The sequence below is a fragment of the Rissa tridactyla genome, chromosome 4 (assembly GCF_028500815.1).
Source record: "Rissa tridactyla isolate bRisTri1 chromosome 4, bRisTri1.patW.cur.20221130, whole genome shotgun sequence".
Lineage (NCBI taxonomy): Eukaryota > Metazoa > Chordata > Aves > Charadriiformes > Laridae > Rissa > Rissa tridactyla.
The window spans coordinates 84,770,936-84,786,198 of NC_071469.1; positions in this window are offsets into that span (position 1 = coordinate 84,770,936).

Below are 15,263 nucleotides of genomic sequence, written 5' to 3' on the forward strand. Positions count from 1 at the left end.
GTGTACCACTGTGCTGCTGGTGCTTCCATGTTAATGTCAGAGAGTGGCAGTTCTGCAAAGGGTAGGATTTTTTTGGGGTACCTATAAATAGTTCATATATAGTGCTTTGGGATGCATTTGCATTAAGAGTACACATAAGTGTAATACAGTAAAAATCTCAAGATGCAAATGCAAAATGATGCCTAACTATATGGAACAGTGCGGTGCTGTGCAGGAGTTATCCCAGAGCTACCCCATGACCAAGGGAACTGGGAACAATCGTGCTTGTCAGCATTGCACTCTGCCAGTTTAATTTATCCCCTGCCTTTTTAAAGGACCTGATGCAAAAAGAGGGTTGTAGATTCTCTATGGTTTATCTTTGCCCATATTTTTCCCTCCATCAGGCATATCTCCATTTCATGGAGAGCTTTATATTCAGTTCTGTGAAATGCAGAAAACACTATGGAGTGTGCTGTCTCTCTCTAATGCTTCCTGTGAAACAGAAGCTGGATTGAAGTGCACCAGCATGGTACAAGCTGTTTTAAGGCTTAACAGTCAGAGACAGAGTCTCCTCCCTGAGGATCTTAGAATAAAAATAAAGAGGACAGAGCATGGGAGGGGAAGAAAAAGGAACAAAGAAATGCCTGTCCAAAGACATACCACAGGTTAGTGGCAAACCCACGAACAGACACGTGTTTCCTGATTCCCTCTCTGGTACCCAGCCCTGGCTGGATCTTTTCTGTTCTAAAAATGGGCAGCAAGATATTGTTCAGAGGATAGATACTTATTCTGTGAAAGCCTTTTGAGTATTTCGTCAGGACATTTACTTTGCTGTTTTGTGTGCACACACATGCACTCATATATATATGGGGGATGAGTGAGAAGGGAGAGAACATCCTGTGGGATTTCTTTCACCATCTGCTGAGTTCTGACTGCCATCTGTAAAGTAAAAGTGTTTATGTTGTTTAGCCTTTGTTCAAAATGTATTTTTTTATCACAGTGGCTTTTGGCATTATCATGCACCACTAGAAGAGATATTCAACAGTTTGGAGCAAGCAGTATAAAACACTGACAGCTCAGGAATCTGAAGCATCCAGTTTATACAGTAATTTGACAGAAGTTTTTGACATCATGCCTGCTGTAATCGCCACTTAGGAGTTCAGACGTAACCTTTCAGGTTCACAGGAGACCAGACAGCAGCTTGTCTGAAAAGGCAGAGGCTTATTTAGCAGAACATGGGTAAGGTCTGGGTAACTAGAATCATAATTATTCAAGCAATTACTCTGCTCATCAGAAGTCCCCTTGGTTAGTTGGTTTGTCCATAAGCAATCAGGAAACGCAGAGTACCTTTCTTGCTGCAGTTGCACAGCTAGTTGCATACACTGGTCTAATTGCTGACTTGTTGAGCTTATTTATAAGTTTGTTAAGCATATGGTTGTGTGATAGGAAGCAACAAAACACAAGCAGCATAAAGGGGGGAAAAAATCAATGCCTGATTTCATATTTCAGAAGTCAGAAATCAGAAGCATGTCTTATGCCACTTTCCTATCTTACATGTATGTAACTTACCTGCAGAGTTTCCTGACATCAGACGTGTGATTATTAACTCAAATGTGTGTGCTTACTAGTCTACACTTTAAATTTGTTTCTCATCAAAAATATTTGCTTATGTAAGAATGAAGGGAACTCTGTAATGGACCATCATGATCTAGGAAGATAACGAGGAAGAGGTGCTATGTTTAACCTAACATAGGATCAAGCTAGAGAACTTTCATGGGTTGGGTGGCTTTTGTATATTGATTTTTTGTGAGGAGGCTCATCCAGTCACTGGAATATAAGCTGTTTTCAGCTTCACAGTCATAATATGAAGGATAATCCTAGTATGTCCCATAAATTATATGAAAAAATTATGGAAGTTTGCGAATTTTCTCACTGTCTCCAAATGCAGCCTGACTTCCTGAAGCACATATTTAAAGGAAAAATTTATGCTCTGAGTAGCATTCCAGTAGCATTTTTAACTCAGAAAGAACTTACATATATAGTTGTATTCAGAATTATTTGAAATTATTTGAATTATCTTGAAATTTATAGCCATTCTCACTGTAAGAGAGAACATAAAGCAGAACATACATAAAGCGTAGACACCTGCTCTCCTCCTAGTTTTAAGGACCCAGAAGAATCCAGTAAAGACTGCTTTATGTTACCTATTTCTGAGGTAGTTTCAGGAGCCCCATTTATTGCTGGATCCTAAGGCTTTTGCAGATAGATGGAGGACGAGCGTTCAATAGGGCTGAAGTTAGACAGGGAGTTACAATTAGTGTTTGAAAGCATAAAAGCTTTGGAAGCTGAATTTATTGCTGTATTCTGTAGGCCTGCGGAGATAGGAATAGGGTCAGTGTGGTCTAATGCTTTCTTTGCACTTTTAGCGTAGCGATTAGACCTGTGGTTTTTATTATAGCTGGAGTGAGATATGGGGCTTGGGAATATAAACTCCACGAACCAACTTCACTGCTAATTTCTGATAGGTCTGCAGGATTAGAAGGCTGACAGATGTTGACATCGTTCTGTTTATTATTTCCATTTGTTATCAATAGATCAGTTGTCGAAGTGTAGTTGCATTTGGCATTGGAATTAAGTTTAAGGATTGAGAATCCTAAGGTTTATCTCTACCTTGATTTGGTTGCTCCCTATTTTGTGTGAGTGATCATTTCCACATTGTGAATAGGCCTCCTTCTGGAATAAGGCAAAACTTCAGGATGAAACCCACACACTTATCCCAGCATTTTTGGATCCAGGGTCCTACTTCAGGGATGTGGGCATTAGCTGAAAAAGCTTTGCCTCCTTCTGACCAAGGTAATTCATCAACAGGATTTCAGCAGGCCTTCCATCCAAAATTCTTCATTCCTGGCGCATGCCCTGACAGCATGCTAGGAAAATAAAGCTTTTGGGAGCTTTGGCCCAACTGCCTTCTTTATCTTGAGTACACTGACCTGAAAAAGCTAAAATAATAATAATAATAGTTGTTGTTATTATATCTTGTGGATACAGGACTGAGCTCATTGTCTTAGACTTGAAGGATGCCTTAGCCAAGTACTGTGCAAAATGCGTTTGGTCAGACCACCCCAGAGGAGTGTGGACACAAGCCAGTTCCACGTGGTTTGACTGGAAGATCTGTGCTCTCCTCTAGGTTCAGTCCCTAAGACAGCATAAATACAGCATCTGAGGTGCTGCTAAACAGTGGTTTAGCTGAACTGTGGTTCTAATGCTAAAATAAATGGTCCTATCTTTATCGTTGTCTTGGCATGGATTACCTGAGGAAGCGTTGTATGGCCTCCCTCAGTGGGAAGTTATGGGTGTTGAGAATCAGATCAGACGTATAAACAGTCTCTCACGTGGAGAGAAACTGAAGTGAGTGACTTCTCACTGTACAAGGATGAAGAATAAGGGGAGCGAGATAAAAGCCTATAAAATACTCAAGGATTCAGAGAAATTATCACCTACTAAAAGAACAATAGAATAGAAATATGAAAAATCTTGAATGAATAAAGGAGGGTGTATCTTCAAACCATGCTATCAAATGATGGATTCCATCATTGTTTGAGCCAAGAAACTTAAATTCAAAGTGTGGTTATTTCTATATGAATAACAGGAATTTTGCATGATGCGATGATAATAAAAGTACATTGGAGAAAAAAAAAAGTCTCCATGTCTTAGCGATTAAGCAGAATGACCTTTTGTAAGCCAAATTCCATTTGTGTATTACGTATTTATATATTTATTTTCATGGGAACATCTGGTGCTGGCTCATCTTGAAGACAGGTTTCTGGACTGGGCTGACTGCGGGTCCAATCCAGTCAGGCAGTTCCTGTGTAGCAATTTCTCCTTTGATGCAGATTTTCACCAAAATTACTGTTAACAGATTAACTAGAAATCTTGTGTTCTGAGAAACTGCATTTGCTGCAGGAACAGCTGTGAAATTTGATAAAATCACCATGGTCTGCTTAAATGGTTTTATAGCAGTAGCCCTTCGGTTAACCCTGGATCATTTAATAGCTGGATAAGTCTTTCAAGAGTAATTAAAATGATGATTTCAGAGAATTTAATATTTTATACATGATTTTTTCAAACAGAAGCAGTGAAGACATAGATGCCAAAACTGAAAGCCTGGCACTGGACATACAATCTTGCTCCCTGTTGCATAAATTTGCATACATATTTGGAAAGGAACAATGCCTGACTTAAACAAGCAGTTTGCTTATAACCCCCCTCCCATCAAGCCAATTGCAATGAAAAATATAAAGTTGCTGTTACTTTTTAATTATCAGATGAGATCATTACTGAAGTGGCATATGTTATAGGTATGTAATTATGGTCTGTTAAATACTTTGGCAGTAATTGTTTCATCTTCCTAGCAAGGGACTATTCTGCTGCATTAACTACTGTAAACTTTTGCTTCGACTTTGTTTATAGTCTCTTCTGGCATGTAATATTTAGGGCATTCAAAAATAGAGCTTTTGGTTCCAACCTTGTCTTTCCACGGGAGTTTTGCCTAAGTCAGAGGTTTAGGAACAGGATCTGTCTGTATTGCAAATGATCTTTTTTAATAACCGTTTAGTTCAAAGAACTTTATTATCTGCTTCCAAATGATAAAATAAAAGCACATTTTAAAAAGAAAAAGTACACATTTTAAACACCAATCTATATTTCAGCACCAGAAATATAATTAAAAATTAAGTATACTGTGCTGCCATAGTTAATGTAGAAAATCAGCTGTATGTAGTATGATATATCTCATGAGTAAAAGCAAAGCCTTAAAGATAATACGGAGGATTGAACTGGATCTTACGGTAAAATATTATAATCAGAGTACTTTACATTTTTATATTGTGTTATAAAGCATATCTGAGTATCTCAAGTTTTCATATATAAAATATAAGTTTCAGGGAAAGTTCAAAGGTAGATCAAGTAAAGGATGAAGTTTTGTGTTGAACCTTGGAAATAACAAAATTAACAGACTATTAAAACTATTGACTAGTTTTAATAGTCTGTTCGTTTTATTATTTCCAATTATTTATTATTAAAACTATTGACTATTTTTAATAGTCAATTAAAAACATCACCAGTTACTACACTACAATGGACTACGTAAACTGGCAGAAAAATACATGGCTTTAACTTTAATGTCTGCCCATCTGCCTCTGAAATAATTTGCCTCCTAGAAGTCTATTCCCTTAACTAGGTTTAGAGTTTGCCTATTTACCTTTGTTACTATTAGAATCCATTGTTGTTATAATTATTAAGCCTATTTGTATGATTACCAATACTTCTAAGTATGGGTAATCGTGAGTGTTTGAGAGTAGTAATGAATAACTGACATTATTTATATCAGCCATATAATTAATTACCATTACCTGATGTATTATACATCCTATTTATTTCAACAATTAACATGTTATTTTGTCATTTTATTATTATCATATCTCTCCTTTTGACAAGTTAATAATAAAAAGGCAAAACAAAACATTATCTGCTGTTGAAGGAAATGCATCTTAATTATACAACAAATAAATTCTTCAACAAAGGCTGCCAGGTACCAGTGTAGCAAAAGGTTGGAATTGCAGTGGAAACATAAGTCACAGTAATGTGGCTGATCATTCAGAGGTGACATATGTCCAACTCTGCTTCTCCCTGTCTCTTAAATGAATGAATGTCTTGTCATTCAGCTCATAGTTAATCTCAGGACACCTCATTATTAGTTGGATGATCTCCATCTTTAACAACTGTACCTAGCAGAGCTGAGGGTTTAGACTGAGCCCTGAGATGCATTTAGATGCCAGGCTGCCGTTTGCACTTCATGGGAGGTGGTTTGTTTACCCATCCTTTTTAATGTACTACAATGCATTAGCATCTGTACTCTTCCCCATTCCTCCAGCTGGTGCTATAACTTTGTCTTCACCCTCTTAACGCAGTCGTCTTTCTTTCTATACTGCGCCATTTGGTCGGATAGAGAATTTGGTACCTGGCACTGTGTGCTCCCGTCGATATCAACTCATTCAAGATGCACTAGCTAAAGAATCATTACAATACTACAATTAGTATAATTTTGTCAAATATAGACAGGTGAAAACCATATTTGTCACTTTCAGAGTTTTAAGCCAAATACATTTTTTTTTTGCTCCAAAGCGTAAGACCAGCACAGTTCTTGAAATAAAAAGCTGTAAACATTACTTCTAATGGCCAAAGCTGATTGTTTGCATTCACTGTAAACTAAAAAAAATAATAAAATAGAGCCAGTTCAGTAATACTTTTCATGAGGTTAACAGCTTATTATCTGTAGTTCTGACTATATACCACATATATTATATCCCAATGGCCAAGTGTGTATCAACATGTCTCATAGTGTAATATCTAATCATGAAATTTAGTATTGAGAGAAGAGACTTACTTTTCTATCTGCAGCTTTGATTTGATAAAGACTAATAAAAGAAAATGTAATAAAAATATCCAGGTAAATGCCTGGTTTGTGGTCCTCATAGTCCCTCTGGAAATCACAATTCTCTTGTTTCTACAGTGTAAGTAATATCTAGTAAACAGAATTATGGTTTCATTCACTGCCGTCACATAATGCAGTACTTTACAACAAGTGCAATTCTATTTCTTTTGAAAAAGGTTAAGAGCAGCGTGGAAGGTGCATTCCCCAAGGGCCCTGGAGTCTAGGATAATAGACTCTTTGTCCATTATGTGCCAATGAGACTACAAAAATAAATTCTTTGCATTCAGAACAACAAAATATTTCTTTTAGAAGTGCTATGTTAAGATACTTGTTTTGGGATACAGTTAAGGAAGATGTTTTATGCACTGCACAAACGTAAGTACCCAATGACTTGACTATTATCAGTTGAGCATGCATTGTAAACTGCGAACAAAAGTCCCTCAGGTTTTTATAGTACAGTAGACCAAAAGGAATCATTATAACCTTTCAAAGTTTAATTTGTGCTTAAAACTAAGGGCCTGGATGCTTTCTGTGTGTCTTTGGTGTTTTTTGGCTTGGGTTTTTTCCCCCTAGGTTCTGTGATCGTTACAACTGGCCAAAGGCCAGGATGTAGTTTTCTTTCTAACTGTGACAATGTGTTCTGGTAGATAATTGGGGTGTCTAACCCATGTAATTTCTTTGCAGAAGATTGCAGTGAAATAGAAACTATTATAATGTTTATGCAACAACTAAAAATAACCAAAGCCGCAGACCATGCCTTTCCCTTTGTTGGTCCCTTTCCTAATGCTTCTGCAACCTGTCTTCTACCTTTCATAAATACTTTAGTCCCTTTGTAGTATCTGCTCAGGAACTGAGCCTTAAGCAGATTTAGTTATGTTTCCTTTCCTGAGGTGCTCTTTTTATGGCTTATCTCATTTTTCTTCTCCAGATAGCTTTTGTAGACATGACTGATAGTGCTGGGACTTACAAATGAGCATGGGGAAGGGCCTCTGCCAACTTCAGGAAAATCTGGGTGTATAATTCACTTCAGCTCCATTGCAAAATCCAACCTAGATTCTTTTTTCAGGTAGGACATTGACAAGGAAAGGATTGCTGTTGTAAATAACTGCATGAAAACAGTTACGACCGTGAAGGAATGATCACCTTACCTTTGTTGTAATGATCATCACAGTGAGCTCTCATGTGAGGCTGACTTTATGTTGTACAGCAGCAAAGAAAGTTCATAGTCTGCAGGCTTTCGAGTTGAGAAACTAAACTTTTTGTCCATTATGTGGTAAGGAACCTAAAAAACTAAATATCATATATTCAAAATGATGTACCAATGGGTAGCATTTTGATCTTTGTCATGGTTCCAGGGCATCTGTGCAAGGCAGAGACCGTAACCTTAGGTGGAGTATAGCCTTTACTGTAAATAAGCAACTCATGTGACTTGCCTAGACTCCAGCTTTGAAAGGCAAAGTGTTGCAAACAGAAAAATTCAAATTCAATATTTGCAAAATGGCATTCCAGCCTTTGTTGTTGATTGCAGTTGGGGAAATTATATTGCCAGGTAAAACGTAGACTTCAACTTTAGGTGGGTTAGCACAGGTCATGCAAAATGGCAGTGGTTTGCGTTTTGAAGTTTGTTTCAAATGCAGATGTGGAAGATTGCCTAACTATGTGCTCTGAAAGAGGTGTACTTTATCCATTTCATCTTTGCAGACACCTGTCAGGCAGCTGATATACCAGTTGTGCAGGGTCCTAACACAAATTACAGAGATGATACATGATGGTGGTTTTTTTTTATTATAACCTGTTTTGCTGTTTGTTCTTCTTGTTATTGACATCATACAGAGAAAAGGATCTTTGAACTGGTCTAATGATGTGTGGAGAAACCACCCTGTATTTGACAGAAACAAGTCAACAGAATACGATCCTGGTTGTTGATGGTCTTTGCAATTTGTTCATCCTGTATTTTCACCCGTCAGGAAATGTAGTAACCTCAGTGCACCAAAGCCTTCTCATTTTGTTTGAAGTTGGTCACACTCGGAAGGCTGGTATATGTAGGTTTGATAAAGCCAAAAGATTCCTTGAATCAATAAGAGTATAAATAATAGGAGACTCTTGCTGGGCTATAGGTGTCAGGCTTTGTGTTGCCTTTTCAGTACTTGCTATCATGACCTCCCATTCATATAGTGTAGGGTCTCCTTTATTTTCAACTCATGTTATTAAACTTTGTTTGAATCTTGGTAGCACTTTCTAGTCCATCTGGAACTGTAGATGTTTGCTGATACTATGACAATTCAGTGATTTTTGGCAATAATTCTACACAAGATTTTCTTAAGTAGTTAGAACTTTTGGAATGGAGAAAATGACAGTATATATACGTTTTCTTGTTTTAAGCGGTCCAAGAGAAAACTAAGTAACAATTTTCTTATGGTGCAAGGTCTGAAAATTCTACAGCAGCGGAAGAAGGAACTACTGTGGAATCAGTGGGATGAACTCAAATGAACTAAAGTATGATGGACATTGCTCATTGCTCTCTTTTAGAGTATATGTTGTAAAAAACCAGCTGTCTGATACTAGCAAAGTCATTGCAGATTGCATGTAAACTGTGACTTTATCATTCTTTGGGTACAAGTGACCACAGCCAATTTAACTCAGCATTATAAGCAATAAAATACTTCCATTGAGCATGTGATTTGAATTCAGGAATTGTTTTTTTGTTTCTCCATATTGAGATTATAGATGGAAAAACATAAAAATCATGAAAGTAATTTTCTAGAATTTTGATTTTACGATGTTTTATTATTAAAACAAAAAATATTGTTTCCTATCTTAGGTAACCACAAATGAGAGTCATACTTTTTGAGAAAAATAAACTTTTTCCTTCAAAGCTTTAAGTTCTTTCTGCATCCAACAGTTATACTCAATTTTATATCTTGTAAAAACCTAACTAGGACATTTTACACACTGAGTAAATTCAGAAAGCAGTTATAATTTAATTATGTTATATTTTAACAATCTATTCTCAAGATTATTTTTTTTTTCTGGCTCAGATTCATAAGCATTTGTCTCTATAAATAGCAGTGCATTCAATGCAGAAGAAACATTTCGTAAAACTGAATTTTGGGAGGCTGAACTTACTCAAAAGTTCAAGCTGATTAGAAAGCTAGACATGTCACTTCAGTAACATGTAATAAACAACAAGCATTCTTAGCAACTAATTGTAAGTTTAAGTTTATTTATACAAGTTAATTGTTAAAGGAGCACAAATAATGAACAAATTAATGAAATCTATAGTCTGTTTGCAAATAACGTGTTGACAGAAAGCACTATACTTTTCAGTTGAAATTATTCATTGCCAATTTTTTCGGTGACTGAATTCAAAGTTACAGATTCCTCAGTGATGGCTTTTGGATAAACTCTCCTACTCCAGGTGGTTTACAGACATTCCTGCCTTTAATTTAAATAATTGATAGAATCAATTACTTGCTAACATTGTTCTTCACACCTTTTGCCAAATGCATCCAAGCAGTGGAATGCAAACACCAAACACGGTTGCTTTTGACCTGTGCAAGAGAACAGTTCCCTCTAACTTTCCCCACAATCCTGCTACAGTCTAGCGGAGGAAGATGAGAGAAGTGAAAGCTCGAGATAAAGGCCAGCTCATTGAGAAGCCTCTTCCCTCAAACAGAAAGGCAGGGCTGAACTGCCAGATACTTTGTAGATATATTCACTCTCATGAAATATGAAGAGTCATGCACGTGGACTCTGACCTCAGAGTCATGGGTTAGAGACTATGATTATACGTTTCCTTCATTGGATTTTAGGCCAAGATTTTAAAATGTAGCATCCCCTAAAAGCCTTTGTTTTATTCTCCTTGGTAAGAGCTGTGACTTTCAGTCAGGAGCATGGAGGTGATGTCAAGATGTCAACATGTCAATAGGTATTTATTACTTCTGAAAATCAGGGCAGTTTCAAGGCATGTGCTCAGGCTCTAGCACTTTAGCCTTACATTGTCCTTTGGTACCTTTGAAACCCAGCATGTCTCTTTCTGATCTTCTGCTGCTATCTCTTCTTTGAATAATATTCTCTATTTTAAAGCATCTTCTTCAACTCTTTTCTCCTATTTTCTTTTTGCTGTGCTTCTGCATTACAGATTGTCTGATAAATTCTGTTCGGTTAGGTAGTTGGGTGAATATGGAGAGAAACTGTGGTACAATTGTTTTCCAAAACATTTTGTAATTACCCATAGATTTTTTTTCATTTCCTGACTATAAGGACTGTAAGACATTTCAGCCAGTAGCAGTACAAGCAAAAGGCACAGAATTTGTATTTGCAATATACTAAGAAGACTTACTTAAAATCTTTCCTTTTCCTATGTGCTTTTCTTGCACCTCTTTGCACTGACAGTGTTCTACTTCATCTTAATTTAGGGAAAGTCCTGGTATGTTTGCAGAGGTATTGGTACAAAAGTGCAAAACAGAAAGCTGGGATTTGGTTGCATAGATCATAGAATCATAGAGTTGGAAGGGACCTCTGGAGATCATCTAGTTCAAACCCCCTGCCAGAGCAGGGCCACCCAGAGCAGGTTGCACAGGAACACATCCAGGTGGGTTTGGAATGTCTCCAGAGTTGGAGACTCCACTCCCTCTCTGGGCAGCCTGTTCCAGTGCTCTGCCACCCTCAAAGTAAGGAAGTTCCTCCTCATGTTTAGGTGGAACTTCTATGCTCAAGTTTGTGCCCATTACCTCTTGTCCTGTCTCCGGGCACCACTGAAAAGAGCCTGGCCCCTTCCTCCTGACACCCACCCTCTAAGTATTTATAAGTGTTGATAAGATCCCCCCTCAGCCGTCTTTTTTCCAGACTGAAGAGACCCAAATCCCTCAGCCTTTCTTCATAAGAGAGGCGTTCAGGTCCCCTAATCATCCTGGTAGCCCTTTGCTGCACCCTCTCCAGCAGTTCCCTGTCCTTCTTGAACCGGGGAGCCCAGAACTGGACACAGTACTCCAGGTGCGGCCTCACCAGGGCAGAGTAGCATAAAAACACTGAATAGTTTTCAGTGAGCATAAAACTTCTCAAGACCTCCTGAAGTGAAGAAATTAAAGCAGGCTGTGAATAGAGAATAATTGGCTGCATCCTAATTTAATTGTAAATTTTGAAACTGCCTAATTTATTTGTCAAAAGATATAAAATCTACTAAATCATTTTTCCCAACAGAGGAGTTTTCAGATATGTTCTTCTTCTTTTGCTGGGCTAGAAGGGACTGTTGATATGTTTGCTCTAACGTATTTGCTCCCTGTTTTGCTAGCTGTCTGAGTAGGCTCTCAAGGAAAGTCTGTTTTACACGGTGGTAACTGGAAGTGCTTTGTTGATCCTTGTCAGCCCACAAAATATCGCCCAAGCTCTACACTTGCTAATCTCTCCTTCTCACAGAAACACAAAATGGAAGATGGAAGAGGCAACTGAGGAAAAGGAGGGACAGATTCGGTAGCCCTGGGACAGATATCCCCTCAGTAGAAGTGATGTCTGTGAGGGATATGTGGCACAGGGCTGCTACCACAACCAGCTACCGGAGGAGCACAAGCCCAGCCTGCCTGTGGGGACGAGAGGAGGGAGGATGCTACGGTAGTGCTTCCCTGCCCTTCCTTTCCTCACAACGCCTGGGCATACCCCCTTTTCACATTCCCTTTCACAGTCTGCATTTTCCTGCACGATCAGCAAGGGCAGCAAAAAGGATGAATTGACCTAATAAATTATTTTGATCTCTTCTGAGGTGATAAAAAGAAAGCTGTAAAAATCAGTACATACTAGTTCCAACTTGAGGACATGTAATAGCATCTAATAGAGTAATTTGATTAATGTTCTATGTTCTTTCTTTAGGTTTCTCCAACGCACCCTGCTGAGCTTTCGTAACTGTTCACACAATATACACAGGAAATTAAGTGACAAAGAGTATGCTATGAACTGTTCATACCAAGCAAACCAGAATGAAATACAGTATTTGTTGGTAGAATAATAAGCATCCACATGTGAGTACTGCATGCTGGCTAACAATTTAACAACAGCTTGAGGAAGGAGATTAACTATATTATGTGCCTCTCTTGACTGTAACTGTTAACTCATTTCATAGCAAAATAGGTGCCATCTCAGCTAAGCTGAGACCTTTAAAAATCAATGTCACTCTTTAAATGCAACTTAGAAACTCCTAGGCAACAAACTCAAACAGCAGCGTTGGTGCATGCTATTTAAGTGGTAATCCGGGGCTAAAACTTCTAACAGAAGTCCTGTCTGTGAAAGTAAAAGGCATGATACAGGTCTCATTATTGGAAAGCAAAGGTCTTTCCTTTCTCATCAAAAGCAGATGGATAAAAATTAATTTTCAGTAGAACTACTACTGGGGCACTGAGGGACAGCTGTGAGGATCTAATATAGCCTCTGAACTGAGGTAAGGAAAGATGATGTACTCTTCCATCAAAAGGTAGATAACATCTTTTCAGCTGCTTATTTCAATCTACTGTTATTACCATGTTGTTGTCTGGGTTCAGTCTAAGCCAACCAGCAGTAATCAAGGTACAGTCTTGACCTGATGCTTGGTTGTACATGCAATTTCATGTCCTGGGTCAGAGAGGATAAAAATGTAGAATTGGATTTCCTCAGCCAGTTAAAGATGTGAGTTTTTTCAGAATTCAGTTCCTTTGATGAAATAATACGTTCTTTGAACAAGAATAATGGCCCTTATGAAAATACACGTGGTTAACTCCATGTATTTCAGCACAGGACAAGTAATAGATGCAACAATACCATTTCATGGTATCTTACGAGTAATGGGATGTTCCCTTCTGTCACTCTCAGATACCCTTGACTACCCTTGGCTCACCAGATAACCCTGACCCTGTAATTTGGTGTCAGATGGGAATATGGGAGAGACATTGCAGTAATAGTCCACGTAATGCTTCTCCTTTGGCAATGGAGAAAGATTGGGGTGCATGCTGATTCTTCTTTATCCAGATTTGAACACTACCTCTAAGCAGAATTGTGTTTTGGTTTTGGATTTTTAGCATGCTAATAGCATAGGTCTCTAGGGAGCACTTGTTTAAAGCCTCTATTAAAGTGTTTCAGATATGAAAATTATAAAAGAATTGTGATTTCAACATTGTAACTGAAAATCCGCAGACCATGTATTTCAATCCATCTTTGCTCATTTTTTTTCTTATTAGTTTCGTAACTCCCACATATCTTTTCTGGGTACTCTTAGATGACCTGCAGCTTCTGCAGTTTCAGCAAGAAGTCGCTTACGCATCTCACGGGCATCACAGATTCTCAGTCTATTTGTTTATCAATGTTGTTTTCAGTGTCTCTTGATCCCTTTGGCAGTCTGAATGTTTGTTTGGAATTATTCTTAATATTAGGAAGTCAATCTGCTTTACTCCAGTTCTAGGATATAAAATTGCTCTGGTCAAGACCACTTCAAGTCTGGGAGCTGCTGGACTGGGCGCTGCATTCGGACAGTGGTGTTCACGAAAGCGTAGCGATGCACTAAAGTTGCCTTGCTAACCTCCTTTAGTCTTAGGGTTTAGAGAAATTGTTAAATAAGTATGAGAATTGTCATCAAATAAAAGATGCTATCAGTGATGACATCCATAAGGGATTTTTCAGTGCAGCTCCAGCAAACTGATAATTCCAGCTTCTAATTGTTAGCGAAACAATAGGAAGTCTATAAGCTGGGTATTTGCCAGCAGGGGCCACTTCTGAAAAGACTCTGCTCTCCTCCCTTCATCTGCTGCATTTGCATGAGTGAGAGAGTTATGTCAACAGTTAAAGATAATCTTATTATATGGGTTTACGTAAGAGAATAAGGAAAAGACCAAGAAAATTGTTCCCTTTCATTGGTGACCTACTGAAGAACAGCAAAGATAGGAAAAGCTAATATCTGAGAATAATAAAACAAATAAAGAAAATAGACCTAGAGAGAAGTGCACAGAATGTGGAAAGGCATTGCATACAGGACTCCAGCATAGGGGCAGTTTACCTCATCCCACTCGTGTCTTAAATGCACACATTTGTAGAGCATTTCTCTTCAGGCATCTGTGGGAGAAACATCGCCAACTAATCTCAGAAGGAACAGACATAATGAAGATTATTGGACTTGAATTTCAAAAAGCACAGGGCAGAGTTTAATCACTCCTGGAGTTCTGAAAAACAGGAGTGCGCTTAATTGCTTTGGAGCGAGATCTTAATTCAACAATATGCCTTCAGTAAGAGCAAAACTCGCCCCAATGTCCGAGGGGTTGTGCACGTGTGTGGCAGGAGGGGGAGAAGGTTAATAGAGTGGGGTAGCGAACTGTGCCCACCGCTGCTCAACAAGGGGCTCCTTGCCTCTCAGCTCAATAAACCACCAGAAAATGAACTCGGCAAAGGAAAAAAGTTCTCTGTTGACTTAGTGAGCTACTGATGGCAGCAGGGCTGGGGCAAGGGATGGGACGGGGTGCTGTGAGAGCCGAGATGGCATGTTTGGGGGCTGTCGAGCTGTTAAACCAGCACAGCTGCCTGAGATACAGAACCACAAGATCTGCCCCAGACAGTTAATTGCCACACTGTGTTCTTAGATTACTTTGTAATCACTTGTGGTTTTTTCCTGATTTCATAGTAAAAGAGATATTTTAAGTCACTATTTTCCCAGTTAGGAGTCATTGTTGTTCTCTTGTGGTTTTCTCTATTTGCATTTTACAGTTTTTACTCTGATTACAATTTGAAACCTTGAAGAACTGCTTTAAGCAGTGTCTGTTTTACTCAGGTGGTGGTATTT